The sequence below is a fragment of the Ahaetulla prasina genome, chromosome 15, assembly GCF_028640845.1.
Source record: "Ahaetulla prasina isolate Xishuangbanna chromosome 15, ASM2864084v1, whole genome shotgun sequence".
Lineage (NCBI taxonomy): Eukaryota > Metazoa > Chordata > Lepidosauria > Squamata > Colubridae > Ahaetulla > Ahaetulla prasina.
The window spans coordinates 4,353,233-4,377,918 of record NC_080553.1 but is presented as its reverse complement, the minus strand read 5'-3'; the positions used below and the strand labels follow the sequence as shown (position 1 = coordinate 4,377,918).

The window sequence follows — 24,686 nt, the reverse complement described above, 5'->3', positions numbered from 1 at the left end:
TTCCTCTCTTTCCTCCCCTCCCCCAGTCTTAGAAGTGTCGGAGACGGCGTCGGTCCCTTTAAAGAGTGTCAGCCAGGGCTGCTGCAAACCGTGCGCCCCAGCCCGGGCGCAATCCTTTGCTGCTGCTGCTGCTGTTGCGGCGGCGGCTGCAACAAGGGGGGGGGCGCCCTCCTGCCTTCCCCTCCTCCTCTCCCTTCCCTTCCTCCTCCTCCTCCTCCTCTGCGGAGCCCAGCCAGAGCTCTCCGCAAAGTTGAAGCTTTGAAAAAAAAAAATTAAAAAAATTAAAATCAAATAGATTCGTTGCAAAACGCGGCCACAAACTGCGGGGCGCGCGTCGGCGGCTGTTGCTGTTGCTGCTTTGGTGTCTCCTCCTCCTCCTCCTCTCTTCTCCTCCTCCTCCGGCTGGGAGCTTCAGACATCTTAGGAGAGGCGGAGGAGGGAGAGATTTCCGGGCCCCCGAAGCGGACGGAGCTTTCCTTCCTTCCAGCCGAGCCCGAGCCAAAGCCAAGCCGAGCGCCGGGTCGCGCCTCTCGGATTTTTACGCACCGCGCCGAGCCCATGGGAAGCTGCTCCGGGGGACCCCGAGGGAGGAAGATCGCGGCGTGGAACCGTCCCCTTGGATCTGCTTTTGGCTTTTTTTTTTTGATGCTTAAGTGTTTCATTTGATTTTTTTTTAAATTTATTTTTTGCAACCTCCTTAAAAAACACCCCGTCTCCCCCACCCCACCCCACCTCCCCAAAATCCGCTCCACTGGGAGCTTCGCTCGGATTTGCAGACGTCTTGTGGATGCGCAGCCAAAGGAATTATTATTATTCTTATTTTTTTTGTTATTATTGGGGTTGTTAAAAAAAATAAAAAAGGGGGTCAGCGGCCTTGCAACGGAGCGGCTCGGGCAGGAAGGTAAGGTCGGAGGGGCGAGCTGTGGCTTGTAGGAGCTCACTTTCTCTTCGTTTTTTTGTTGTTGTTTCACTCCCTCTCCGCGAAAAAAAAAATATAAAATATGTAGCAAGCTTTGTTTATTTTTTTTTTAGTAAAAAAGCAAACCAACCAACCGGAAAAAAGCGCACACGGGGAAATCTGCCCTTTTTAAAAAGCAAAAATTGATGGCTTTGCTCGCAAAAAAATAAGCGGCGAGAGTCTTTTTCAGCACTTTTTGGGGCGGCTGAAGAGGAAAGGGGGGGGATGCTCTGCGTTTGCAAGCGGGCGCCCGCAGGAGGGAGAGAAAGGAGGTGGGGTGGCAGGAGGAAAACAGAGCGTGGAAACCACACGCGTGTGTTTATACACGCGCGCACACACAAGTTTCGGGGAAGGGGTCTAGCCCTAGCAGGAAAACATATTTTCCCCCCTTTCTGGTAGGTGTTTCTGCTGCCCCCATCCCAGAGGAAGTTCTGTCTAGACCCAGAGGTGGGTTAGACGGCTAAATGCTTGAGTAATTTTAATTAACATGGATGCCTGCGTGTTTGTGGGGGGTGGGTGGGAGGAGGAGACGTGCTTTCCCTTTAAATTCCCCCTACACGTACACACACGGAAAAGTTTTGGAGGGTCTCTGGGGCTTAAGGCTTCCTACGGGGTCTATAGTCTTTTAGGTGCAGTCGGGGCCTTGGACCCATGGGAGTTGACCAGGAGTTGTGTGAATGGGACCAAGCGAGGCTCATCTTTGCCAGCGACCTGGAAAAAAAGAAAATCTTGGTTGGATAGGGTTGGGTAAAGAAAGCTTAACCAGGGTTAGCTGAGCCGAGTTCTTGGGTCTTCGTGTGGCCTGAACCTTGTTCCGCCTCTCTCAAGGCACTTTGCGTTGGGGGTGACTGCGTTAGGTAAGTCGTGGGAATGGACCTTGTGGTGGGGTTGATTGGGCTTGAACCTTCGGCCTTGCAAACGGGTCTACTCTGCAGGGGGTGGTGAGTGGGAGAGCACTTGTTAAGCCTTGAGGAGTGTGAAAACCCAACGGTTGTGGCTGCTACCCAGATGTGCAGCGTGCATCCTTGCAGAATGGGGCTTATGGAACAAACCAAATCGCTTATAACCCAGGTCAGCATCTTCAAATCCAGCTTGGAGCAAGTGCAGAAATGGCTTGCAGGCCTGTTGAATTGAGCAACTTTAAACTTTATAGCTTGAGATCCCTCTGGTTTTTTTTTTGGTTTTTTTTTTGGGGGGGGGAGGAAAGGAAATTGCAACTTTTAAGAAATCCCCTGTTTTCACCTTGTTCGTCCCCGTTTTAACCACAGCTTAACAGCTGAACTACCCAGCTTTTGCAAACAGCAGAAACAGGGTTAAGCTTCCTGCATGCACCCAGCTTTGAATTGCTTCGGATCTGTATATAATCAAATCCGCCTAGCGTTTCTTTATTATAGATGATATTCAAATGCAGGGTTTTTTTATGTATCCTTTTATTTGGTCTTTGCCAGTGTTTATAGGTCTTGGAATCTGAGTTCCTGTTTCTGGTGATTTCTTTCTCTGGGTTGCTCCACGAGTTTTTTTGGTGGCTGCGGAAATGGTGTTTTCCTCCCTGAGGCTGCTGGGAACTGCAGTTCATGAAGTTGGAGCAAAAGCTTTTAAGTGTGCAAGCGAGCGTGTGTTTGCACTGGCAGTGGGGGACCCCACTTGAAGGGCTGGCAGCCAGTCATATTGGCCTGCCCTGCTTTTCTCTGTGTATAATAATCTCTTACAAAAAAAACAACAACACCCCCTCCCAAAAAAGTCCATTTGAAATTGACAAGCGGAATGTGAATGAATTGATCAGGTTTGGCTGGGTTTGCACGTGAGCTGCAGGGTGGGTGTGCAAATATTGGTTAGAGAAAAAATCCTTCCGGCTTTCAAGGGATCCTCCTGTTTGTAGGAAAATAGCCGAGGGGTCATTGCTGTTTTCAGTTGGAAGCATCAGTGGGTTCATTTTTCCCAAACAAGCAGCCTGCCTTGTTAAGGTAGAAACTTATGCAGATATAGCTAAATGTTTGCTTGACACGTGACAGGCTAGGTCTTCCCAGGTTTTAATTGTGGTTTTAAGTTTTAAGTCAGAGGTCTTCAAACTTGGCAGCTTTAAGACTTGTGGACTTCAACTTCCAGAATTCTGGGAGTTGAAGTCCACAAGTCTTGAAGCTGCCAAGTTTGGGGACCCCTGCTTTAAGTTAATAGTGGTTTTGGTTCTGTGTTTTGTTTCCTTATGCAATGCTCTACTTAAAGCAATAAGAAAAAGTCAGGGTGACTCCTGGGCCAAAATGCTTTTTTTTTTTCCTTTTCATCTTAACCCAACACATTTTCCAACTTGCCTGTCAGTGAAAATAAAAAAATATGAAGTGGCTAAAACTGCCAAGGTTGGGGAAAAACTTAACATGCGGATTAAATTATTAAATTATTAATAGTTAAACTGTCATGAAACCAGAGGTCTTCTAATTTGGCAGGTTTAAGACTTGTGGACTTCAACTCCACAAGTCTTAAAGCTCCAAGTCTGGAGTTGAAGTCCACAAGTCTTAAACCTGCCAAGTTTGAAGACCTCTGCATTAAACTCTCATGTGGTTTTGGTTAAATTATGTGGTTTGGTTGGCTGAGTCCTGTGAATACCAACACAGTAATATAAACCAGGTTAACATGCCGTGTGCCAAGCCCAACCAGACTGAATGATTGGGGTGCAGATTAAATCGGGAGAGGGTTTGGAATGGCCGACCTTTGACCCTGGGCATAGGTAGTTTGCTTGCCCAGGTGAGATAAATGTGCCCAGTCTGGCTGTAAAATCTCCCCTGTATTCACAGCTAGTAGCACCCCAATATTGGGAGAGCTTTAAATCTTCCTCCAGAAGATAATCTTCAATTTACAACCTTTCGTTTACTGACTGAAGTTACAACGACACTGAAAAAAGGGACTTATGACCGTTTTTCACATTTAACGACCACGTAATCAAAATTGGGGTGCTTGGCAACTGACATGTACTTATGACGGTTGCAGTGCTCCGGGGTCAAGTCATCCCCTTCTGACAAGGAAAGTCAATGGGGAAGCCAGATTCACTTAACAACCGCGTTACTAACTTCGCAACCGCAGTGATTCACTTAACAACTAGCAAAGGTCATAAAACAGGACAAAGCTCATTTGACCACTGTCTCGCTTGGCAGTGGAAATGTTGGTCTCAGTTGTGGCCGTAAGTTGAGGACTACCCATATTCTTCTCTTGACTGACGGGGTTGCAAAGTGGTGAGAATCGGTTCTGAGTTTGATTGACTGATCTTATGGTTTAGAAGGTTTAGCGCTTTCTCCAGAGGGTGTTGCTGGGGATGGAAACCCTAGAGCCGTGGTGGTGAACCTGTCTGGGGGCACGGCAGCCGTCACCCGAGCCCAGCTCCATTGTGCGTGCGTCGCCCGCAGGCCAGGTGGTCTTCAGGTCCCTTGCTGCGCATGCACAGGGGTGGGGCAGATGCATGGGGGGGTTGCAGGTTGGTGCAGGAGGCTTTCCAGGCCCAAAATAGGGTGTGGGGGGCCTCGTGCTGCGCCCCTGCGCCCCATTTTGGCTTCCAGGTTGGTGCAGGAGGCTTTCCAGGCCCAAAATGCCCCATTTTAGGTCTGGAAACCCGCCTGCGCCAACCTGGAAGCCAAAATGGGGTGTGGGGTGTGGAGGTGCATGTGCAGGGGATGCACAGGCATGCGTGGGGGTGGGGTGCATGCACGGGGTGGGGTGCTCACATTGCATTTTGGGGGTTTGGGCATGTGCAGTGCTTTGGGCACTTGGCACCAAAAAGGCTAACCATCACTGCCCTAGGTGGCTGTATCTGGGCTCCCAAAGTGACGGTTGGTTTAGGCCAGGGGTGTCAAACTCGAGGTCCGATCTGGGCCATGGGGTGCTTAGATCTGGCCCACTGTGCCGGCCTGGAAATTGTAAAGGACTGGCTCCCCCGGTGAAAACGTTTTCGGCCACAACAGCCTCCTACAGCCCTCTGCCAGTGAAAAAGTGTGCCCCCCCCGCTCTGTTTTCCCTGGCAGAGGGCTATCAAAACAAACTAAAGGAGAAATGTTTCGCATCTGAGCATCCAAGAAGGGACAGGAAAGAGGAAGGGAAAGATGGAAGACAAAGAAAAAAAGAAGGGAAGATGGGAAGAGAGCAAGGAAGGAAAAATAAGGAAAGAGGGAGAGGAAGAAGAAAGGCGAATGAAGAGGGAAGGAAAAAGAAGAGAAGGAAGGAGATTATAATGTGAGGGAGGGTCTTAGCACTTGGCCACCACAGGTGCCGCCCCCACGAATGACGTTGAGCTGGCCACGCCTACCATGGCCACGCCCACCACTGGCCATGCGCCCAGCCCTTCGAGATCAAATACAACTCTGATGTGGCCCTCAAGGAAATCGAGTTTGAGACCCCTGGTTTAGGGTGTGACCAAGGAGTTCCCTTCCTGGTGTGGGGTTTCCCTGGAGACCGGGGCTCTGTGTTCACCCACAAGTGTGGTTTGGTACGTCTGTTTTCACACTCGTGTGCTTACATACAGCTTTGCTTGGAAGAACCTAGCAACCATAATTGAGCCAAATCTCTCCTGCTTAGCGAGATAGAAGGTCACCAAAGGGAATCATGTGACCCTGGGACACTGCAACCATCATAAGTACACGCCAGTTGTCAAGCATTCTGAATTTTGACTGTGACCATGGGGATGCTGCAATGGTCATCATGTGAAAAATTGTCATAGGTCAAGTTTTTCAGTGCCATTGTAACTTCAAACAATCGCTAAATGAATTGTAAATGCAAAGGCTACCTGTAACGTCTATGGAGAGTCTCAATCATCCAGGTCATGGTTGTCCCAAAGTTGTTTTTCCAAAAGACAAGAGGACTTTCTTGGTTTCGCTTTTCATTCGAGCACTGAGAAGCTTTTGAGAAGCAAAATGCTGTCGAAGAAAAAAACCAAGAAAGTCCAGTTGCGTTTTGCAAAACGTGCCTTTGGGACTTGGAGAGTTGAGAGCGAAGTCAACTAGAAGCAAAAGCAACTTCTGAGGACCCAGATTGTTGGGGGCAATAAGTTGACTTTGTATATAATATACAAATAGGATGAAGACTATTGCTTAACATAGTATAAGCCGCCCTGAGTCTTTGGAGAAGGGCGGGGTATAAATGTAAATAAATAAATAAATAAAAACTTCTATGTACTTTAGAGGTAGAGACCAATTCACACATAATGTAGAGTCTTGGGTTAATTATGCTTTCCATAAACCACATTTAGTTGAGTTTGCACATTGATGAAACCCTAAACCGTGGCTTGTTTTATGCTCACATGTTTATATACATCTTTGCTTGATGGAGTATATTGAGAGCAAAGTGTAGCTTAAAACAATCCACAAATGATTTGAAGCCTTGAGTTATCATGCTTTCCATAAACCAGATTTAGTTGGGTTTGCACATTGTCAAAGCCCTAAACTGTGGCTTGGCTTACACTCATGTTTTCACACATACCTTTGCTTGGTGGAGTAAGTTGAGAGCAAAATTATCCAGAAGTAAAGCATCTGTAGCTTAGAGGCCAATTCACACATGTTGTGGAGTCTTGGGTTAATCATGATTTCCATAAGCCACATTTTGTTGGGTTTGCACATTAAGGAAGCCCTAAACTGGCTTATAGTACTTTGGTTTACACGATCCCTTCTGAAAAAAAACACAAGACCTACCAAGACTTGATTGATTACAGCAGGGTTCTTGAAACAAGCCAACTTCAGATTGGCCAAGTCAACATCTTCCAACAAGGGACTCGTGGAAAATAATAGTTAACCATAATTGGAAGCAAAAACTTTTGAACTCTTCAGCTCCACCATTTCCCATTCAATCAGAGCTTTAGTAGATGATCTTTACTTGAATGAAAACATTATATTTACGCTGCAAATGTGGACAACACGGGGGAATTTTATTGTATGTGTGAACCTGTAAAAAAGCTAGAAAATTCCAGATTCAGATACATAACATGAATGCAAAGGAGTTTAAGAATTACCGGTAATATAGGTACTCCTCCACTTACGATCACAATTGAGTCCAAACTTTCTGTTGTTAAGTGAGACATTTTTTGAGTGAGTTTTGCCCCAGTTTTCGTACGTGATAAGTGCAGCAAGATGGTTGTTTGTGGAAAGATTTGGGATTGCCACCCAAGGTTGCTGAAGATGATGGAACTTGTTGAGCTGTCTAAATTGACTTTGATTAGAGAAAAGATAATATTTAAGTTGATTCCTGCCTGGAAAACAATTATAGGCCTTTTGGCACAAAAGGGGAAAAAAAATGAACTTGCAATTTAACGATTAGACAGGATAGATGAAAAAAGAGAGCTAGGTTTTAACATAAATTTAAAATTGTTCTTACAACTGCTGAAAAGAAGATCAGAAGTGACTTCCTTCTTCTCTACTTTCCTTTTACTTTCCCCATCTTCTTTCTTGCACTTTTAGCTTTCTCTGATATCTTTTTCTTATTTGCTTTCGTTTTTAATCTTCCTTTTTAGAAATATTTAATAAAAAAAATTAGGAAAGCATACAAATTCTCTACACCAAAACTACTACACAACAAAACTACTACTATATCTGCCTCTACACCAAAAGATAACATCCCTGTGTCTTCAGAAGAATACAGAATAACATGGTTGGAAAGGATCTTGGAGGTCTTTTAGTCCAACCCCCTCTGCTCAAGCAGAAGACCTAGGTTTCATAGACATTCATAGATCTTTCCTGAGACTTGTGAAGAAGGCTCTTGGTGTGCTTTGTGGTGTGTTTGTGGTGACCAGAAAGCAAGCAGAATATAGAATAACAGAGTTGAAAGGGACCTGGGAGGTCTTCTAGTCCACCCCCTGCTCAAGCAGGAGACCCTATGCCATTCCAGAACAATGGCTGTCCCAATCTTGAAAACCTCCAGGGATGGGAAATTTTGTATTATTTTGTTTCCCTCAAGGACATTAATCACCCCCTTTGTACTAAAATCTGTCCCCTGCTTGGGTGGGGTGTATTTGCTCCCCCAGTTTTGGGGCAGTTCGATGTTGGTGGCCGCTGTTAGGAACCGTTGATGATAAGGACCAAGGCTGAGATCCTTGAGCTCACCACCAGCAAAGGTGGTTTGTTTGCTCAACACACAACAATCGGTTGGCCATCTTGAAGGACTTGAAAAGATATTTACAGAGGTGCCAAGTGTAGCAAACTCCCCTTCTAGTTTTCTCTGATTTATTTTTCTTACTTTGTCTTAATTTTATCTTCCTTTTTAGAAATCTTTAAAATTAAAAAAATTAGGAAAGCATACAAATTCTCTACACCAAAACTACTACACAACAAAACTACTACTATATCTGCCTCTACACCAAAAGATAACATCCCTGTGTCTTCAGAAGAATACAGAATAACATGGTTGGAAAGGATCTTGGAGGTCTTTTAGTCCAACCCCCTCTGCTCAAGCAGAAGACCTAGGTTTCATAGACATTCATAGATCTTTCCTGAGACTTGTGAAGAAGGCTCTTGGTGTGCTTTGTGGTGTGTTTGTGGTGACCAGAAAGCAAGCAGAATATAGAATAACAGAGTTGAAAGGGACCTGGGAGGTCTTCTAGTCCACCCCCTGCTCAAGCAGGAGACCCTATGCCATTCCAGAACAATGGCTGTCCCAATCTTGAAAACCTCCAGGGATGGGAAATTTTGTATTATTTTGTTTCCCTCAAGGACATTAATCACCCCCTTTGTACTAAAATCTGTCCCCTGCTTGGGTGGGGTGTATTTGCTCCCCCAGTTTTGGGGCAGTTCGATGTTGGTGGCCGCTGTTAGGAACCGTTGATGATAAGGACCAAGGCTGAGATCCTTGAGCTCACCACCAGCAAAGGTGGTTTGTTTGCTCAACACACAACAATCGGTTGGCCATCTTGAAGGACTTGAAAAGATATTTACAGAGGTGCCAAGTGTAGCAAACTCCCCTTCTAGTTTTCTCTGATTTATTTTTCTTACTTTGTCTTAATTTTATCTTCCTTTTTAGAAATCTTTAAAATTAAAAAAAAATTACCGTATATACTCGAATATAAGCCGATCCGAGTATAAGCCGAGGTCCCCAATTTTACCCCAAAAAACTGGGGTAAACTGGGGACTCGAGTATAAGCCGAGGGAGGGAAATGAGGCAGCTACCGGTCAGGGAAAGCCTCCCTCCCTCAGCCGAGAAGGCTGGCGGCTCCCCCGCCCCGCCCTCTCACTGCACCGGCAGGGCTTCCCCGCGCTAATGCAAAAGCCCGCCAAGTTTGCACCATCCGGTATAATGTGAAAAAAAGAAGAAAAAAAAAAACTCGAGTATAAGCCGTATATACTCGAGTATAAGCCGAGGGGATGTTTTTCAGCACAAAAAACGTGCTGAAAAACTCGGCTTATACTCGAGTATATACGGTATGATAAGATCTGATTTAGCAGCTTAAGGTCTGAAATGCTTCCTCTCTGCAAAAAGCCTCATGCAGGAAATTTTGGGTGACTTTCTTGCACCTGGTTAGAAATGGACAACTTTCGCATCCTGATTTTCGTTGTTGTGTTTTTTTTGGTAAGAATTGAAAGGTTTTTCTGGTCCTAATCCTAGTTACAAAAGCCACACTTCCATTTCCACCATCCACTCTGCCAAGAGATGCATCTCTCTGATTTCTTGAAATGATTTTGGCTTAATTGAAAAAAAAATCCCTTTTTTTGATTAACCAACAAATCATCCAACTTCCACCTTGCAGATGCATTAGAATTAGAATAGAATAGAGCTGGAAAGGACCTTGAAGGTCTTCTAGTCCAGTCCAGTGCTCAAGCAGGAGAACCTATATATACTATGTCAGACAAGTGACTGTATAATCCCTTCTTAAAAACCTCCGGTGATGGAGCACCCACAATTTCTGGTGGCAAGTTGTTCCACTGGTTAATTGTCCTCACTGTTAGGAAGTTTCTCCTTAAGAATGGTGCAGTGGTTAGAGTGCAGTACTTCTGCTGATCACTGCCTACCAGCTGTTTGGCAGATCGAATTTCACCAGGCTCAAGGTTGACTCAGCCTTCCCTCCTTATGAGGTGGGTAAAATGAGGGTTCAGATTGTGTGGGCAACAGGCTGACTCTGTAAACTGCTTAGAGAGGGCTGGAAAGCACTGTGAAGCGGTATACAAGTGTTGTGCTAAGGTAGGGGTATCAAACTCATGATGGCGTCACATGACATATTGGGACTTTTCTCCCCTTTGTTAAACTGGGCAGGGGTGTAGCCAGCATGTGACGCATCCGGCCCGTAGGCCGCGAGTTTGACACCCCTAGTCTAAGGGCTATTGCTATTGTTGTTCTTTTCCCCTTAATTCCATCCTTCCTTCCTTCCTTCCTTCTCTCCCTCCCTCCTCACATCCATCCCTCCTCACATCCATGCATCCAACATTCATGGTATGCAGTGATTAGAATGCAGCAATGCAGGCTGACTCTGCCCACTGCCGTCAGTTCGATTCTCAGTGGCTCAAGGTTGATTCAGCCTTCCAGCCTTCCAAGGTCGGTAAAGGAGGACCCAGATTATATGCTGACTCTGTAAATCGCTTACAGAGGGCTGTAAAGCACTGTGAAGTGGTATATAAATCTAAGTGCTATTGCTACTGCTAATTCCAGGTTGTTGTTTAGTTCTCTCGTTGTTTAGTTTCTAACCGTTGTGTCGTGTCCTGCCCTCCAGTGTTTGGGAGAATAATTTTACCCCACTTTTCTTTGTGGCAGCCCCTCAAATACTGGAATAATGCTATCATGTCCCCCCTAATCCTTTTTTTCTTTAGATTAGCCAAACCCAAATCCTGCAGCTGTTCTTCATGTTTTAATCTCCAGGGGTTTGATCATCTTAGTTGCTCTTCTCTGAACTTCTTCCAAAGTCTCAACATCTTTTTTGTAATGTGGTGACCAAAACTTGAGTGCAGTATTCCAGGTGGGGTCTTACTAGGGTTTAATAAAGCGGTACTAATACTTCAGGTGTTCTTGATTTTCTGCCTCCGTTTATACAACCCAGGATTGTATTCGCTTTTTTGGCTGCTGTTGGACATTGCAGCATCTGGTCCAGAGAGGAATTGGAGATTTCAGGGAATAAGACAAAACACTGAAAGAACTAAAGAATAGGAAATAAAGAGTTCTACAGAGTTATACAGGTAGTCCTATACTTAACCACTGTTACAACGGCCCTGAAAAAGGTGAATTGTGACCATTGCAGCCTCCCTGTGATCACATGATCAAAATCCAGGCGCTTGGCAGCCGGCGTGGACTTACGATAGTTGCAGTGATCCCCTTTTGAGGCTTTCTGACAAGCAAAGTCAACGGAGAAACCAGATTCACTTAACAACCATGTGACTAACTTCAAACATGCAAAGCTTCACTTAACTGGCAAGAAAAATGGTAAAACAAGGCAAAATTCACTTAACAAAGGTTTCACTGAGCAGCATAACTTTTGGGCTCAATTGTCATAACTCGAGGACTACCTGTGCAGGTTGTCCCTGACTTCCAACAGTTCACTGAGTGACCGTCCAAAGTTAAAACAGCACTGAAAAAAGTGACTTACGACTGTTTTTCACAGTTAGAACCTTTGCAGCATTCCTATGGTCACCTGTTCGAAATTCAGATGCTTGGCAACCAATTCGTATTTATGACGGTCGCAGCGTCCCAAGGTCACGTGATCCCCTTTTGCGACCTTCTGACAATCAATGGGAAAGCCAGATTCACTTAACAACCAGGTGACTAATTTATCAACTGATAAGTTGGGTCAGCGCTTCATTTAACAACTGTACAAGAAAGGTCTTAAAATGGGGTAAAACTCACTCAACTGTCTCACATAGCAGCAAAAATTGTGGTTGTAAGTTGAGGATTATCCATGTTTCCCTGAAAATAAGACTGTGTTTTATATTAATCTTTGCTTCAAAAGATGATATTTTCCAGTTAGGTCTTATTTTTGGGAAAATCTGGTACTAAATGCATCTGTCTGACAATTTTAATTGGCTTATTTTGGGGGTAGGGCTTATATTGCGAGCATCCTGAAAAATCGTGCTAGGGCTTATTTTCTGGTTAGGTCCTATTTTGGGGGAAACAGGGTACCTGTATAAATTTTTGTGCCTTTGGTGGGTGGATAGAAGTTTTGCCTCAAACCTGCCTGGTTTATTTGACTCCTCAACTGACTAAAATCCTGCCATTGCAGAGGCTGGTGCTTCCAAACGGATTTAATTCAGGTAATCACTCCCCTTTTTGCCTTCACAACTGCAAAACAGCCACTTAAACGTTTAAATAAATGTTTCACCCTGGGCCAGGAGGATCAGACGTGCTCATTAGGATTGGCCCTAGGGTCTTGTGAAGTGCCCCCAGAGCCATCTTTACGATGATGGAAGCTGTCTTTTGACTCCGCAAGATCTAAAGAACCTGCCTCCAAGTAGTCCTCAACCCTCAGTTGCATTAACAGAGAGATACAATCAGAGGTGAAATGCTACTGGTTTGCCCGAACCGGTAGTAAAAAAATGCTTTAAAAAGTAAAAAAAAAGGTTCTGACAATCAGCTTTGCCCTGCGATCCTCTGAACTTTTAAAAACTTTTTAAAGCATTTTTTTACTACCTATTGGGGGTCTGTTTTTTGCTCCCAGGAGGCTTCCCTGAGGCCTGCTAGGCCAAAAACTGGGGGTGGGGGTGCTGCGAAGGAAAGGAAAGAAGGAAGGAGGGATGTAAGAAAGAAAGAAAAAGAAAGAAAAAAAGAAAGGGAGGGAGGAAGGGAAAAAGGAGAGGAAGGAAGGACCACAAATATGGCACTAGTCGTAGCTTCAGAGGATACCTTGAAAGAGCACAGCAATCAATCCAGGGCTGGAAGGAACCTGGAGATCATCTAATCCAACCCCCTGCTCCAGCAGGACATAGTGACCCCACATGACCCCACCAAGCCACACCCACGTGATAGGAAGAATATTTAGATTTCCCCACTGGATACAATCAAGATCAAGGGAGGTATTATACCACTCTATAAAGTAAGAACACACCTAGAATCCTGCATCCAGTTTTGGTCACCACACTATAAAAAAGATGTTGAGACTCTAGAAAAAGTGCAGAGAAGAGCAACCAGGATGATGAGGGGACCGGAGGCTAAAACATATGATGAACGGTTGCAGGAACTGGGCCTGGCTAGTCTAGTGAAGAAAAGGACCAGGGGAGACAGGATAGCAGTCTTCCAATATTTGAGAGGCTGCCACAGAGAGGAGGAAGGGGGTCAAGCTGTTTTCCAAAACACCGAAGGCCAGAGAAGGAATAATGGATGGAAACTGAGCAAGGAGAGATTCAACCTAGAAATGAGGAGGAATTTTCTGACAGTGAGAACAATCAACCCATGGAACAGAATTTGCCTTTAGAAGCTGTGGGAGCTTCATCACTGGAGGCTTTCAAGAAGAGCCTGGACTGCCATATGTCAGAAATGTTGTAGGGTCTCCTGCTTGGGCAGGGGTGGGGTTGGAGTAGATGACCAACCGTACTGGACTGCAAATCGAGGTCTACCTGTAAATACAGCTTTAGCCATCGCTGCAAGAAAATTCATAAGCAAGGGTCGGAAGAGGGTAAAACTGTAATATAGGCAGTCCTCGGCTTACAACCTTAATTATTGAGTCCGAAATTTCTCTTGCTAAGTGAGACATTGGTTAAGTGAGCTTTGCTCTATTTTACAACCTTCCTTGCCATAGATGCAACTGTGTAATTAGTAACCTGGTTCTTAAGTGAATTTGGCTCCCCGCCCTTGCCTTGGCTTGTCTGAAGGTCGCAAAAGGAGATCACATCACCCGGGGACACTGCGACTGTCATAAATACGAGTAAGTCGCCGAGTGTCTGAATTTTGATCACGTGACCGCAGGGATGAGGCAGCAGTCAGAAGTGTGAGAAACATTCTTAAATAACCTTTTTCCCCCATGCCCTTCTAACTTTGAACGGTCACTAACGAACTGTTGTAAGTTGAGGACTATCTGTATTAGCGGTTAGTTTCTCGGAATCAACTATGACCGACAATGCATGCAAGACACATGAGCAAAGAGGAAAAAAGGCTGGGATACCTTTCTGCTAGGGAAAAATGATATACTGTATTTTTCAGAGTATAAGATGCACTTTTTTACCCCCTAAAAGAGGGTGAAAATTTGGGTGCATCTTATACACCGAATGTAGCCCCGCCCTCCCGCCGGCCCTCTCCCTTTGGCCTCTGCCTCCCAGCAATTTACCTCCTTGCAGCAAACTGCCCGTTTCAGCTTCAGCACAGCCTGATTAGCACAAGCAGCTGATTGTGGGTTACATCGGCCTCCCGACCATCAGCTGTTTCAGGCTGCAGGGATTGCCATGGCTTATTGCCACGAGCCCCATTTGCTGCAAGGAGGCAAATTGCTGGGAGGAAGAGACAGATTTTTTTCCCCATTGTGCTAATCAGGCTGTGCTGAAAATGAAACTGAAACAGAAACAGGCTGTTTGCTGCAAGGAGACAAATTGCTGGGAGGCAGAGGCAGATTTTTTTTTTTCTCCCCCCAAAAAAAGCGTCTTATACTCCGAAAAATAGGGGTAGATATATTCTTAGTTCTGGAATCTTGACCCTCCCCGTGTGATTTTTAGTGTGCTTCCAAAAGCATGACAACTTCACCGCCACTTTGTAAGAGGTGGATCAGCCCTGCTTGCCTTCCAGAACCTCTTTTAATGGTCTTGTTTTGTCAAAGCTCTGATTTCCTGGAATGCTTGCCTTCCAGCCATTCTTCTCTGAAAAGAAAACAGAGGGGCCCCTTAACCTTGGAAGGAGCTGAAGGCATCATAACTCTTGAGAAATGTTTGTTCTACCTGTCAGCTCAAAGTCACTCCCTGAGCATGGCTTGTGGGAAGCCCAGTTTAACAGAATAACAGCGTTGGAAGGGACCTTGGAGGTCTTCTAGTCCAACCCCCACTACTCAAGCACTATTCCATTTCAGACAAATAGTTGTCCAGTCTTTTCTTAAAAAGCTCCAATGATGGAGCATTCACAACTTCTAGAGGCAAGTCATCCCACTGATTAATGAATTCCTTGCCGTCCTAAGAAAAATAGCTCAAAAGTCCCTGATAACGTTAGCTTGAAGGCCAACCCTGGAGCATATCATGGAAGAACATCATGAACAGTCTACTTTTTAGCCTAGCTGGAGCTCAGTTTGGTCTGCCGGCTTCTCAAATGTCTTGTAGATGCAGAAAATTGGGCGCGTTGACTCAATCAACTGTAACTTCTTGGTGGGGGCATCATTAATAGATTAACAGAGTTGGAAGAGATCTTGTAGGTCATCTAGTCCAACCCCCCACCCAAGCAGGAAACCCTATACCACTTCTGACAAATGGCAGTCCAGTCTCTTCTAGAAAGCTTCCAGGGATGAAGTTCCCGCAACTTCCGAATCAACTTCTTTTTCATCGGTTGATTGTTCCGAATGTCAGAAAATTTCTCGTTATTTCTAGGTTGAATTAATCAGTTTCCATCCCTTATTCCTTGTCTGACCTTCAGGTGCCTTGGGAAATAGCTTGATCTCTTCCTGTCTGTGGTAGCCTCTCAAATATTGGAAGACGGCTATCCTGTCTCCCCTGGTCCTTCTCTTCACTAGACTAGCCAGGCCCAGTTCTTGCAACCGTTCTTCATATGTTTTAGCCTCCAGTTCCCTAATCAACCTGGTTGCTCTTCTCTGCATTCTTTCTAGAGTCTCAACATCTTTTTTATAGTGTGGTGACCAAAACTGGATACAGTACTCTAGATGTGATCTTACTAGGGCTTTATACAGAGTTGTATTATTATCTCACTTGATCTTGATTGAAACCCTCTGTTAATGCAATTTAGGATTGCATTGGCTTTTTTGGCTGCTGCCACACACTGCTGGCTCATATTTAATTGATTGATATATAAGGTTAGGTAAGTCAATGGAGGAATGTTGGGACTTGTCTACCGAAAGATCTAGGATTAGGAAAGACTTCACAAATCATGTGAAACTAATAGCTCACAGTGGGCTCATTCCTGCTGCCAATTTTTTTTAAAAAAAATCTCCTCCCTCCCCCAGTTGGATCCAGTTGGAAGACTGGGCTGAAAGGGGAAAATGGAAACTCTTCTGTTGAGGGAGGGAAATAAATGTCGGCCTCACAAGATGGGGGTTTCCTGGCTGGAGAACACTGGATCTGAGAAAGATTTGGGCGGGGTCGTTGACAGCAAGTTGAATATGCGCCAACAGCGTGGAAACTACTGGTCTAATGCACTTCTGCGCTGCATTAGAAGACTTATATCAAAGACACATGAAGTCATTGTTTGTCTCTACTCATGCCTGGTGAGATCATACTTGGGGTTTGGTGTCCTTGCGTCTTCTTTCCAGCAGGAGAAAGGAGATGATTGGGTTAGAGAAGCTTCAGATGAGGTCATCGAAGATGATAGATGGAGTTGGGAACATGCCTTGTGAGGAGAGCCTGGAGGACCAGGGGATGTTCAGTCAGAAGAAGAAAAGACTTTAAGAGGAGACCGAGTAGCCATGTTCAATTCCATAAAGTTGGAATAAAGACTATACGAGGACCAGAAATGTGTGTTAGTTGCAACTACTAAGATTTCATTTAACTGTGAGGTATGTACTGGGGTTTCTCCAACTCTGGAGGCTTTTAAGAAGAAGTCGGACCATCACCTCCCATGGATGGTTTCATTGGTTCTTTTTCAGTGTGGTCCCTTCGAACATGACAGTTCCGTGGTCCTGTTTGTAATCAGGTCTTCCTCAACGTGGCCTCCTAAAATGTTTGAGTTCTCCAGGGATGGAACTGAAGAACCATCACTTTCCAAGTTATTGTTCCCGGAGTACCTCGATTTTGCGGTATGGTGCCATGTTAGGGAAACTGCTTCCCAGAATCCTTTGCAAACCTCATGGCTTGTGGGTCATGGGTGGTGAGGACAGTCTTCAACATAAACGGGGTGCCAAAAAATCCAGATGTTTTCGGGAGTAAGAAATGGCATGAGGCTATCAAACCGAGCATCTGAAATGTTTTCCGGGTCCCGTTTAACAGAATAAGAGAGTTGGAAGGGATCTCGGAGATCTTCTAGTCTAACCCCCTGCTCAAGCAGGAGACCCTTCCTCATTTCAGACAAATGGTTGTTCAGTCTTTTTTTGAAAGTCTCAACATCTTTTTTATAAAAGGGTGACCAAAACTGGATGCAAGATTCTAGGTGTGGTCTTCACTCAGTTCTCCACTCCGTCTTCCATGTATTTTTATTTTATTTTTTTTGCTGGAAGGTTCCTTTTTGTGAGAACAATAAAACATTTTATTTCCCAACACCCTGACATAGATTTTGCTCCTTGTTTCCAGGTCAATGGCTTTTGCTCTGCGGGCTGAACTCTGCTGACTCGGTCTGCTGGTTTTCAGCAATGTGTTCCCCAGTCAACTCTAATTGACTACTCTGTAGTCAACATCAGGCAGAGGGTTAGAAAAAGAAGGAAGGAAGGAAGGAGGAAGGAAGAGAAAGAACGAGAGAAAAAGAGAAAGAAAGGAAAAAATAAAAAGGAAAAAAAAGAAAAAAAGAGAGAAAGAAAGAAAAAGACAGAGAGACAGAGAGACAGAGAGACAGAAGGATTCTTTGACCAAAATGATTCAGTTTTGACTTCAGATCCAAACAGATTACACAACCTATACTTAAAGTGGAATTGAGTAATCCACTTTCCAGGCAGTTCTTGAGTTAGGACAACAATTGAGCCTAACATTCATATTGCTAAGTGAGAAATTTGTTAAGTGAGTTTTGCCCCATTTTATGACCTTTCTTGCCAGTGCAGTTGTTAAGTTAGTCACACCGTCATAAATAGGAACCAGTTGCCAAGTTGTTGTGTCTTGCCCGCTCTCACCGCAGCCGGGGTCTGCTTATCTGCTTCCGAACGCTGAAGAATGTCCTCCCGGTCCCAGCCCTGGCTCCATGCCCAGACAGGCTGCAGAGGAGGGAGCACCCCCCGGCCCCAGCCCTGGCTCCATGCCCAGGCAAACGGAGTAGCTAGACCCCTCCCCCTCCTCCACAGCATGTGAGCCTGAGGAAAGTTTATTTCCAACAGCTGCTGATTGGAGTGACCCTCGCGTCAGAAGACTTGATAGGCGGAGGCAACAGAAGGAAGGGAGGGGCAGGCCTTAATGAGTGCTGAGTCATGGAGCCACACCCCATGGCCTATATAAAGGATCTGCTTTCTGGCATTCTCTGAGTCAGGCAAAGTCTAAACATATCTTGCTGAAGTCACTTTCTGGTCTCCTGCCTGCCCTGAGGACTTTGCTAGGACTTTGGGCAGAGCTGCAGAGGCACGCCTGATTCGGATTTCCCTGACCCGGCCGTCAGCGGAGGAGTGGGACACGACACAAGTGTCTGAATGGTGATCACGTGACCATGGGGAGGCTGCAATGGTCATAAGTGTGAAAAACGGTCCTAACTCACAGTTTTGCCATTATAACTTTGAACGGTCACTAAAAGAACAGTTGTAAGTTGAGGATTATCTATATTAGGTAGCCTGGTACATAAACACTTTGTCCTTCGCTTGCCTTCTTGACTAAGACCTCTCTAATTTCGGTTCCCCACATTTGATAATGCAGGAAAAATAACTCAAGACCAATAGCCCTTAGACTTATATGCCACTTCACAATGCTTTCCAGCCTTCTCTAAGTGGTTTACAGAGTCAGCCTATTGCCCCCAACAATCTGGGTCCTCATTTTATGGGATGGAAGGCTGAGCCAACCTTGAGCTGGTGAGAACGGAACTGCTGGCGGTTGGCAGAATTAGCCTGCAATACTGCATTCTAACCACTGCACACCAAGGAAAGGAGGGAGGGAGGAGGAAGGAAGGAAGGAAGGAAGGAAGGAAGGAAGGAAGGAAGGAAGGAAGATAGCAATAGCACTTAGACTTGATTTTGCCTTATTTTACCGACCTTGGAAGGATGGAAGGTTGAGTCAACCTTGAGCCAGTCAGGATTGAACTGCTGGCAGTTGGCGGAGTGGAAAGAAGGAAATAGCAATAGCAATAGCACTTAGATTTATATACTGCTTCACAGTGCTTTCCAGCCCTCTCTAAGCACTTTACAGAGTCAGCCTCTTGCCCCCAACAATCTGGGTCCTCATTTTACCCACCTTGGAAGGATGGAAGGCTGAGTCAATCTTGAGCCTGGGGAGATTTGAACTGCTGGCAGTGGGCAGAGAAAGGAAGGAAGGAAAGAAAGAAGGAAGGAAGGAAGGAAGGAAGGAAGGAAGGAAGGAAGGAAGGAAGGAAGGAAGGAAGGAAGGAAAAAAAATAGCAATAGCCCTTAGGCTTATATACCGCTTCAGAGTGCTTTCCAGCCCTCTCTAAGCAGTTTACAGAGTCAGCCTCTTGCCCACAACAATCTGGGTCCTCATTTCACTGACCTCAGAAGGATGGGAAGCTGAGTCAACCTTGAGCCAGTCAGGATCAAACTGCTGACAGTCAGCAGAATTAGTCTGCAAAACTGCCTCTTCTAACACTGCGCCTCCACGGCAGTCCTACCTTGCAAGATAATTGTAACAACCGAGAAGTCTGCACGAGAAATCGTTACGAGCACTTAAGAAAAAAAAAAGGATGCCTAATCAATAATGAATATAGCTCTTGGACTTGCATTATGACCAAAATTGCTTCCTGTTTGATTTTTATAAATGGCCTTGCTCTGCCTGAGTTTTAAATCACCGGGCAGAATGGCTTCAAACTATACCATGATTTGATTTGGGATTTCTCTTCCAGCCTTCCCATCTCAGCTCCTTCAAAGGTCGCGATCAATAAAATGTGTTAAAATCTCTGTGCTGGGAAATCGGCCAATTCTTCACAATTTTTTGCAATCATCTTTGTGTGATTCAGAAAGAAAAGAGTTTCTGATATGATGCGTTTGTCCTTTTTTTAAAAAACATATTATTTTCGTAAGCAGGTTGAGAAGATTTTTTTTTTTTATTGAAAGAGTTTTAAAAAACAAAAACATTTTCCCCCCTTTTTTCCCCCTCCCAAAAAAAAAAAACACCCTTCCCCCCCCCCGGCTTCCCGGGTCAATCACAAGGTATTGTTATACATAAACCAAGCATAGAATAAAATTTTCCCTTCCAATCCAAATAACCACATCCAAAGCTTTTCATCTCCCAACCCCCTCCCCAGTACATAAAATAACTTTCTAATTATTCATTATTCTATTGTAGGTATCTCTTCTTTCTTCCAGTATTGTCCAATCAACAGTCTTGCTGCTGTTATTAAATTCAGAATCAATTTAGTCTCAATCCCTGTACAATCCGTTATAATTCCCAAAAGGAAAAATTGTGGCAGGAACTTTATCTTCTTCTTCAGTACATTTTGAATAATCCACCAAATTCTTATCCAAAAGACCTTAATTTTCTTGCAAGTCCACCAAATATGAAAATATGTAGCATCATCACAATCACACCTCCAACATTTCGCTTGGATATTAGGATACATACATGATAATTTTTTGGGATCTAAGTGCCATCTATAAAACATCTTATAAAAATTTTCCCTTAAATTCTGTGCTTGTGTAAACTTAACATTTCTAACCCAAATTTTCTCCCATGTTTCCAACATTATTGGTTCCTGAATATTCTGTGCCCATTTTATCATACAATCCTTTACCAAATCCTTTTCCGAATCTATTTCAAGCAACACATTATACAATCTCTTTATATGCTCCTGGGTCTGATTTCTAATTTGCTTTATTAAATTTTCCTCCCTTTGCATTATACCAATTTTTTGATCTTCTTTCCATCTAGCACTTATTTGCCCATATTGAAACCAAGTATAATTCCTCCCTTCTTCATTTAATACCTGTAATGATTTTAATTGCAATCTACCTCCTTCAACATACAAAAGTTCTTTATAAGTAATCATTTCCTGTTTCTGTTCTATATTTATATTCTCTATTGCATGCCTAGGGCTCGCCCATATAGGAATCTTGTATTCTAATTTATAGGAATATTTTTTCCAGACCCGCAAAAGAGCACTTCTCAACACATGATTCAGCAGGTTGAGAAGATTGTACAACCATCTGTGGGATTTTGTGACACGGTGTGAAAGATAGTAACATCAGGTCGGTCACATGGGGAGGACCCGCTTTTTCAGTGGTCCTGAGTTACGACCGTAAGGCGCTAACTCCATTATGGTTATAGGTTCAGGACCACCAAGGACCTCCACAATGTGGAGACAACATCTCTACAGCAAAACGACTGCCTCTATACCAAAAGGCAACATTCGCCTACATCTTCAGAAGAATACAGAATAACAGAGGTGTTGGAAGGTACCTTGGAGACCTTCTAGTCCACCCCCTGCTTAAGCAGGAGACCCAGGTTCAATAGACATTCACAGATCTTTCCTGAGCCTCATGGAGAAGGCTCTCGCTGTGCTTGCGGTATGTTTGTGGTGATCAGAAAGCAAGCAGGGTGTAGTATAACAGAGTTGGAAGGGACCTTGGAGGCCTTCTAGTCCACCCCCACCCATCTGCTCAAGCAGGAAACCCTATGCCAATGATGGCTAACCTTTTTGCCATCGCGTGCCAAAAGTGGGGGGAGCCCGGGGGGGTCGAGTGTGTGCATGCTCACACCCATAACTCAATGCACCCTGCGCATGCGCGCACGATCCCCCAGGCTCCCCTCGCTTTTGGCACGCGATGGCGCAGTCCGCCCAGTAGGTCCGGTTTTTGCCATCCCCAGGCTCCAGAGGCTTCCCCACCCCCCAGAAGCCCTCCGGAGGCCGGAAATGGCCCGTTTGCCAACTTCTGGTGGAACCGGAAGGCCCGTTTTTCACTCTCCCTAGGCTCCAGAGCCTTTCTAGGGGCCCGGGAAGGGCAAAAGTGGCTTTTCCTACCCCTCCGGAGGCCGGAAATGACCTGTTGGCCAACTTCTAGTAGGCCCAGAAGGCCCGAAAATCGGCGGAGCTGAGCTCGTGTGCCCACTGATATGGCTCCGCATGCCACAACTTGCCTTCCAAAGGCAAGCTGAAGGATTTCCACAGTGCTGCTCGGAGAGAAAGCATTGCGAGTTCTAATTCTGCATTAATTAACATACCTAGAATACTGCATCCACTTTTGGTCATCAGACTATAAAAAAAGATGTTGAGACTCTAGAAAGAGTTCAACCAGGATGATGAGGGGACTGGAGGCTAAAACATACAATCAACGGTTGCAGGAACTGGGCATGGCTAGTCTAGTGAAGAAAAGGACCAGGGGAGTCATGATTGCAGCCTTCCAATATTTGAGGGGCTACCACAGAGAGGAGGGGGGCAAGCTATTTTCCAAGGCACCTGAAGGCCAGACAAGGAAACTGATCAAGGAGAGATTCAACCTAGAAATAAGGAGAAATTTTCTGACAGTGAGACAATCAACCAATGGAACAGAAGTTGCCTTCGGAAATTGTGGGAGCTTCATCCCTGGAGGCTTTCAAGAAGAGACTGGACTGCCATCTGCCAGAAATGGTGTAGGGTCTCCTGCTTGGGCAGGGGGGGGTTGGACTAGATGACCTACAGGGTCCCTTCCAACTCTGTTAATCTGTTAAACGTCATGAATTGACTCCTGGAATCCGGGGATAAAAACAAATAATCTTTTTTGTATGAAAGCCTTTTTCCTGGGATTCTGCATTTGAATTGGAAAACCTTACGCAGGTTCTATAGGTAGCCCTTGACTTACAACCAGAATTGAGCCCAAAATTTTCTCTTGCTAAGTGAGACAAGCAAATGTTGTCTCCTTTTAACAATCTTTCTTGCCACATTGGCTACAAGTGAAACAATTTAGTCATTAAGTTAATCACCCGGTCATTAAGTCAATTTGACTTCCCTGTTGACTTTGCTCAGCAGAAGGTCACAAAAGGGGATCATGTGACTCCCACAGGACATTGCAACCGTTGTAAGTATGAGTCAGCTCCCAAGCGTCTGAAATTTGATCTCTTGAGCATGGGGATCCTGCAATGGTCGTATGTGAAAAGTGGTCATAAGTACCTTCTTTTAAATTTAATTTTTTTGTTTTTTAGTGTAATAATTCCATACATATTTTTGGGACAGTGTATTGAGTGGGTCAAGTCTTTTTTAAACAACACTGACAATAATAATACAAATAAATATGTATAATCCTAATCTTCCAATTTCAAGCAATACTATTCTTTCTTCATAATCCTTTATCATTTTTCTCATTAATTCATTTAAACATAGATAACATTTCTTTAGGCCATATATTTTTTATCCTCTATTAAATTACTATTACTTAATATTTTAAGGATTACTCATTATTCCACCATAACCTCTGGGAGTGTATCTCAAGATCCCCACAATTTCTAATCCTTAATATTTTAAATTCGCCATACTCAGTAAGCTCAAACTGCCCAAGGAGCTGCTGATCCAATTCTACAGAGGAATTATTGAGTCTGTCATCTGCACCTCTATAACTGTCTGGTTCGGTTCTGCAACCCAACAAGAAAAACACAGACTTCAGAGGATAATTAGAACTGCAGAAAAAATAATTGCTACCAACCTGCCTTCCATTGAAGACCTGTATACTGCACGAATCAAGAAGAGGGCCGTGAAAATATTTGCAGATCCCTCGCATCCTGGACATAAACTGTTTCAACTCCTACCCTCAAAACGACGCTATAGAGCACTGCACACCAGAACAACTAGACACAAGAACAGTTTTTTCCCGAAGGCCATCACTCTGCTAAACAAATAATTCCCTCAACACTGTCAGACTATTTACTGAATCTGCACTACTATTAATCTTCTCATAGTTCCCATCACCAATCTCTTTCCACTTATGACTGTATGACTAACTTGTTGCTGGCAATCCTTATGATTTATATTGATATATTGACCATCAATTGTGTTGTAACTGTTGTATCTTGATGAACGTATCTTTTCTTTTATGTACACTGAGAGCCTATGCACCAAGACAAATTCCTTGTGTGTCCAATCACACTTGGCCAATAAAAATTCTATTCTATTCTATTCATATAGTTTAACACATTATTAATATTAATACTACAATTAAATTACCTAATCCTAAATTTCCATCTACTAATCTTATTTTAGTTGTGGTAAGTCATATTATTTATTAATATATATAACTACTCATTTTTTTCAATGTTGTTGTAACTTTGAACAGTCACTCAATGAACTGTTGTAAGTCAAGGACTGCCTGTAATCTGTTTTGTGTGGAATTTCCCCCCCCCCCCCGGGATTCTGGATCTGAACTGAAGAACTTAGAAAGGACTAGTAGGATAAACAACCTGGATTGGTCAGGTTTGGGATGGTTACAGGTAATCCTCGATTTACAACCAGAATTCTGTTGTTAAGTGAGTCATGTGGATTTTATGACTTTTTTTTGCCATGGCTATTAAGTAAACCACTGCAGTTGTTAAGTGTACAGGTAGTCCTCGATTTACAACAGGTCACTTAGTGACCATTCAAAGTTACCATGAAGTTATGAAAAAAAGGACTTGTGATAAGTTTTCGTACTTACAACTATATATATATTTTTTTGTTTACATTTATACCCCGCCCTTCTCCGAAGACTCAGGGCGGCTTACAGTGTATAAGGCAATAGTCTCATTCTATTTGTATATTTACAAAGTCAACTTATTGCCCCCCCCAACAATCTGGGTCCTCATTTTACCTACCTTATAAAGGATGGAAGGCTGAGTCAACCTCGGGCCGGGCTTGAACCTGCAGTAATTGCAGGCTACTGTGTTCTTAATAACAGGCTCCTAACAGCCAGAGCTAT

The 24,686-nt window shown here is 44.2% G+C and overlaps 1 protein-coding gene across 9 annotated transcripts in view; it reads left to right on the top strand.

Moving 5' to 3' along the window:
• Nucleotides 1–271: 271 nt before the first annotated feature.
• The window catches only part of NCOR2 (nuclear receptor corepressor 2), a 236,236-nt gene continuing 211,821 nt past the window's right edge, over nt 272–24,686 (top strand). For 3 of the 9 annotated variants that reach the window (XM_058158820.1, XM_058158813.1, XM_058158812.1), the window contains exon 1: nt 274–901. The gene's annotated coding sequence lies outside the window, so the exon portion shown is untranslated. Of the gene's footprint in view, nt 902–24,686 lie in introns of all 9 variants that reach the window. The other 6 variants (XM_058158810.1, XM_058158816.1, XM_058158811.1 and 3 more) reach the window with 5 other exon arrangements.